Source organism: Aythya ferina, assembly GCF_964211825.1.
Source record: "Aythya ferina genome assembly, contig: HAP1_SCAFFOLD_464, whole genome shotgun sequence".
Classification (NCBI taxonomy): domain Eukaryota; kingdom Metazoa; phylum Chordata; class Aves; order Anseriformes; family Anatidae; genus Aythya; species Aythya ferina.
The window spans coordinates 36,420-42,848 of record NW_028181119.1 but is presented as its reverse complement, the minus strand read 5'-3'; the positions used below and the strand labels follow the sequence as shown (position 1 = coordinate 42,848).

The following is a 6,429-nucleotide window of genomic DNA, read 5'->3' as shown; positions in this document are numbered from 1 at the left end:
ATGAGGAAGTAATGGGACCAGCAAACCTTTCTGGCTGCAGCAGCTCGGGCCTGGCTGCCCTGGCCCTGCGGCAGGAGGAGCTGCCTGAAGACCCCCAGGGATGGCACGGAGGGGCTGCAAAGGGACTGCAGGCATTTACCTCCGACCACAAGGTCACCCTGACTGGCTCTGCTCTGACCCTCACCCACAAGGGCTTCCCCACTCTGCTGCCCATCCCATAGAGGAGCTCCAAGCATCCAGAGAGATCCTTCACATGGAGGGCAACCCCCTGTTGATCACCCCCGCCTGTCTCTTCTGGACAATCTGCCCCCATCCAGTGTAATACACAATAAATGTTTGTTCATTGTCTTTTGTATTATAAAAACAAGGAGTTCTGTTTGAGGAATGGGAGTTGTGAAAACTCCCTGCTGAAGTAAGGAGCTGTATAATGCTTTGCTAGACGCTATGAAAATTCTTTTGCTTAATGTAACAAAATCGAGAACCCCCTCCCCTTCTCTCCTTCTGCATCTCAGTAGCCTCTTTTGTTAAAAAACCACTGCTGCAAAGTTCATGGAACCATCTCCTGATAAGTTGTTAAACTAGTGTATCAACATCTTGCCTTCCTGTCTCACGCTGGGCCAACATGACCAAATAAAGAAAGAAGTTGAGCCACAACGCGGAGGAAGACTACGGCCTTCATCTTCACGACCACCAGAGGGACAGAGACGACCCCCTAGCAACAGTGCGCGCAGTCGCAGAATACACCAGGATGTGCTGCGTAATCCCAGAATTACCAAGATATAAAAAGGGACCCTGGCGGGGGTGAGGTGCGCGCCGTTGGCGGAGCCGAGACTCCCCGGCCGCCCAGCGCTGTTTTGCTTGCTGTTGCTTACTCAATAAATTCCTTTCTATTATTAATGCAATGCTCTCTGAAAATTAATTAAGGGGGCAATTTATAACAAATTTGGTGCCGTGACTCGGATGAAGGCAATCTGATTGAAAGACCTTCGGAGGGGGCGCCCCGCTGATTTCAGCGGCCTTCGCTAGGACTGTTTTCATTCAAATCCTTCACCGACGAACCCTAAATTCGGCAGCAAGCAAATAAAGCCGGCAACCCCTAGTAATCTTTGTGTACGAAGACCGAACAAAGACTCAGGAGTGAGTAAGTATAGGCCGGTGATCCGTTCAGTTGGGGTTGGGTATCCTGGAGCGTAGCGTTGTGAGACGTCCAGCAGGACGAAGCGAGTGTGGACCCCTCGGTAGTGCGGTTCCCACATCCCGCGAGGGACTGGGCCACGAAAAGGGGGAAGCGATTCGTGCGTGTGTGTGTGAAGGCGCTCCGGAAGATGGGACAGAAGAAGAGTAAGCCTTCTGGTCCCATGGGTGGGGTAACGTCTGATGTTAGGTTACCCCGGGATTAATGATTAAAAATTGGGAGGATTCCCCTTTTAGGCGGGGAAGGAATAAAGTAAAAATGATACATTATTGTGTTGAAGTTTGGGGTGGTAAACAGATTTGAGGAGACCACCTTTACTGGCCTGTATTTGGGTCCTTTGAAGATTGGGTTTGCCAGGCCCTAAATATTTATGTAAACTCAAAAGAACCTTTTAGTTTGGAAGAAAGTGAATATGCACATATCCTGGAAGCACAACACAGCCCTGAGAAAGCAGTCTAGGAGGTTTCTGGAGAGCGTGGAAGATAGCTTCCTGACGCAGCTGGTTAGTGAGCCTACCAGGGGAGGTGCCCCGCTAGACCTTCTCTTCACAAACAGAGAAGGACTGGTGGAGGACGTGATCGTCGGGAGCTGTCTAGGGCAGAGTGACCACGCAATGGTGGAGTTCACTATTCTTGGCGAGGCCAGGAAGGGGACCAGTAAAACCGCTGTATTGGACTTTCGGAGGGCTGACTTTGAGCTGCTCAGGACACTGGTTGGTGGAGTCCCTTGGGAGGCGGTTCTGAAGGGCAGAGGGGTCCAGGAAGGCTGGGCGCTCTTCAAGAGGGAAGTCTTAATGGCGCAGGAACGGTCTGTTCCCACGTGCCCAAAGACGAGCTGGCGGGGAAGAAGACCGGCCTGGCTCAACAGAGAATTGTGGCTTGATCTTAGGAGGAAAAAGAGGGTTTATAAGCTTTGGAAAAGTGGGCAGGCCACTAAGGAGGACTTTAAAGAAGTAGCGAGGCTGTGCAGGGACAAAATTAGGAAGGCCAAAGCTCATCTGGAGCTCAATCTGGCTACTGCCGTTAAAGATAACAAAAAACGTTTCTATAAATACATCAACACAAAAAGGAGGACTAAGGAGAATCTCCATCCTTTACTGGATGCGGGGGGAAACTTAGTTACAAGAGATGAGGAAAAGGCGGAGGTGCTCAATGCCTTCTTTGCCTCAGTCTTTAGCAGCAATACCGGATGTTCTCTGGATACCCAGTACCCTGAGCTGGTGGAAGGGGATGGGGAGCAGGATGTGGCCCTCATTATCCATGAAGAACTGGTTGGTGACCTACTACGGCACTTAGATGTGCACAAGTCGATGGGGCCAGATGGGATCCACCCAAGGGTACTGAGGGAACTGGCAGAGGAGCTGGCCAAGCCGCTGTCCATCATTTATCAACAGTCCTGGCTATCGGGGGAGGTCCCAATCGACTGGCGGCTAGCAAACGTGACGCCCATCTACAAGAAGGGCCGGAGGGCAGACCCAGGAAACTACAGGCCTGTCAGTTTGACCTCAGTGCCAGGAAAGCTCATGGAGCAGATCCTCCTGAGAGTCATCATGCAGCACTTGAAGGGGAAGCAGGCGATCAGGCCCAGTCAGCATGGCTTTATGAAAGGCAGGTCATGCTTGACGAACCTGATCTCCTTCTATGACAGAGTGACGCGCTGGGTGGATGAGGGAAAGGCTGTGGATGTGGTCTACCTTGACTTCAGCAAGGCTTTTGACACCGTCTCCCACAGCATTCTCCTCAAGAAACTGGCTGCTCTTGGCTTGGACTGGCGCACGCTTCGTTGGGTTAGAAACTGGCTGGATAGCCGGGCCCAAAGAGTCGTGGTGAATGGAGCCAAGTCCAGTTGGAGGCCAGTCACTAGTGGCGTCCCCCAGGGCTCGGTGCTGGGGCCGGTCCTCTTTAATATCTTCATCGATGATCTGGACGAGGGCATCGAGTGCACCCTCAGTAAGTTCGCAGATGACACCAAGTTAGGTGCGTGTGTCGATCTGCTTGAGGGTAGGAAAGCTCTGCAGGAGGATCTGGATAGGCTGGACCGATGGGCTGAGGTCAACTGCATGAAGTTTAACAAGGCCAAGTGCCGGGTCCTGCACCTGGGGCGCAATAACCCCAAGCAGAGCTACAGGCTGGGAGAGGAATGGTTGGAAAGCTGCCAGGCAGAGAAGGACCTGGGAGTGATGGTGGACAGTCGGCTGAATATGAGCCAGCAGTGTGCTCAGGTGGCCAAGAAGGCCAACGGCATCCTGGCTTGTATTAGGAACAGCGTGACCAGCAGGGCTAGGGAGGTGATCGTCCCCCTGTACTCGGCTCTGGTGAGGCCGCACCTCGAGTACTGTGTTCAGTTTTGGGCCCCTCGCTACAAGAAGGACATCGAGGTGCTTGAGCGGGTGCAGAGAAGGGCGACGAAGCTGGTGAGGGGCCTGGAGAACAAGTCCTACGAGGAGCGGCTGAGGGAGCTGGGCTTGTTCAGCCTGGAGAAGAGGAGGCTCAGGGGTGACCTTATCGCTCTTTTTAGGTACCTCAAGGGAGGCTGTAGCGAGGTGGGGGTTGGCCTGTTCTCCCACGTGCCTGGTGACAGGACGAGGGGGAATGGGCTTAAGTTGAGCCAGGGGAGTTTTAGGTTAGATGTTAGGAAGAACTTCTTTACAGAAAGGGTTGTGAGGCATTGGAACAGGCTGCCCAGGGAAGTGGTGGAGTCACCATCCCTGGAAGTCTTCAAAAGACGTTTAGATGTAGAGCTTAGGGATATGGTTTAGTGGAGGGCTGTTAGCGTTAGGTTGAAGGTTGGACTCGATGACCTTGAGGTCTCTTCCAACCTAGAAATTCTGTGATTCTGTGATTCTGTGATTTGTGGATCAGCTCGGAAACTCGAGCCAATTTATATCCTCTAAAAGAAAAAGGAGGGGATGGGAGGCACAAGATAAACCGAGAATTAGAGATTCCAGCCCCACTGCCTCCCTATATTCCACCACCCCCACCTGCAGCCCCTCCGACTCCCGGGCTTCCTAATCTGCAACCCCGGGGAGACTCTGATAGCAACTCTGATTCTAGCACTCAGGGACCAGTGACTAGGAATATGTGGCAGTCCCCATTAACTCCGGGGACGTCTGAGATTTTAAGAAAGAGACAGGAGGAGGGTAAGTGATCTTTAATGGCAACTGGCATAATGTTTGCAGCTGCTGAGGAATAATTCTAACTGGAATAATAACTGTACATTGTATATTGTATATATAAAAGCCCGGGCATTTTTGTTAAAGTGTTCTTTTATACATATGTTAATATGTTAATATGTAAATATAAGAACTGCCATTGAGGTGTATGTCTAAGGGAACAAAATTTGCCCAGGCATATTATCGGCTCATCAGGTTTAAATGTCCCCAGTGTAATTGTCTACAGGCAGTTAATTTACAGTGGTCTGTTTTTACTTGTGTATCTGTATATTGTGGATTTTGGAGGGATTGGGATTGACTAGTAAAGAGCTTCTAGGAAAACGGTGGAATATTAACCACTGTAGATTACAATAGGAAAAGTTCAAAGCAAAGAAATCCCGAGGAAAAGCCTCCTAGGATGTATACTAACACATTGGAGGGATATAGTGGGGTGAGAGGGTACAGAGAGTAAAAGAACCCTTATCAAATATTGTAATCAGTGGTGGCCACTTTATAAACTAGAGGATGGAGCGGAGTGGCCCCTAAATGGAACTACTAATTATAACACCATATTACAGTCAATGTTTTTGTGGAGAGAAGGAAAACAGGATGAAATGTTGTATATTGATGTTGTTTCAGCATCTTGGAGGGAAAAGGTATGGAATTAAGTTGGCCCCTGACTGAGCCTTTGATGTCGGCATTAGGAAAGTAAAGGCTAGAGAAAGATAAAGGAAGTGTTAAAAGGTTTGTTGAAAGTGTTAAAGGTATTCGAAGTTGAATGAGCAGGGAAAGGTGATGTAGGCATTATCTAAGTAACAGTCTAGAAGTTTTGGTATATTTGCATATTTGCTGTGGTGTTTGGTCAGTTTCCCAAGCATCGGGGAGGGGGGAACAGCCTGCTCCACCAGGGGCCTCTCCAGCGGCCGCAGGGGGGCTTCGGCTCCAGCGCCTGGAGCGCCTCCTCCCCCTCCTTCTGCACTGACTTTGGTGTCTGCGGGGGGGTTTCTCGCTCTCCCAGCCGCTGTTGAGCAGCAGGTTTTTGTTTGTTTCTTTGTTTGTTTGTTTTCGTGGCTGTGCTCTCACAGAGGCACGGACTGTGTTGCTATGGCTTGGCTCTGGGCAGCAGTGGGCTCCTTTAGGGCCAGATGAAATTGTCCCTTATCTACCACGGGGAGGTTTCTGTTTTTGTTTTGTTTTGCTTTGTTTTGTTTTTTCACGGGGGCTGCCACTGCAGTTTCCCACTCCCACACCCCTCACACCCCCCGAACCTTGCCATCAAACCCAATACACTGGGGCAGCTAAGTCATTACTGACTTGTAAAGTATCAGGGATTAAATTAACTAATGAAACCCTAAATGTGATGGGGGTAGAAGGGACTGGGATAATAGTGCCACTTTTGGGGGATACCAAGCTGAGACTAGGGGATAAAATGATCACGGGGCAATTATTGTATGTATCCAAGGCAGAGACTAACTTGTTGGGAAGGGATTTGATGATTAAATTGGGCATTCAAATAGTAAATTGTTAGACTGGAATAACAGTGTTATGAATGGAGTGCTCTCTGGCCCTGAGAGCAAACATACATGGATATTCACCTCCGACTGGAAAGACCCTGAAATGGGGGCGGAAGCAACAATATAGGTGGACAATTTTACCTCAGGGGTTTACAGGGCCAGCTATCTATTTGGGTAAATTCTAAAAAGATTTTGGAGTAATTACAACCTCCCAAGGAGGTATTAATGTTATAAATATGTGGATCATTTTAAGGAAAATCGATACTCCCTGATGGGAGAGAAATGCTGAATAAAGTGATAATGAGGTAAATATTAACTGTTTTACATCAGAAGAATCATTGGGAGGTGCAAGTAATGTGTGATGTTGTTCTAAGAAAGCATGTCTGTGTAGGAATATATACTTTAGGGAAGCACACATGCAGAGGATGTACTACTATATGTCAAAGGGTAAATAAAAAGGTCTTCTGTAACCTATCTAGAGGGGGACGGGAGCCAGGGCTTTGACCTTTCCAAAGTATACAGGTAGACTTTACTGAGTTACTTGTTTGTCCTAATCGACCACGTGACTG

General features: G+C 49.2%; 1 long non-coding RNA gene across 1 annotated transcript in view; it reads left to right on the top strand.

The window, feature by feature from the left end:
* Positions 1–399: 399 nt before the first annotated feature.
* LOC311429255 overlaps positions 400–6,429 on the top strand; it is a 9,149-nt gene continuing 3,119 nt past the window's right edge. The window contains exon 1 of the long non-coding RNA XR_014688205.1: positions 400–1,141. This is a non-coding gene — a long non-coding RNA (uncharacterized lncRNA). The remainder of the gene's footprint in view (positions 1,142–6,429) is intronic.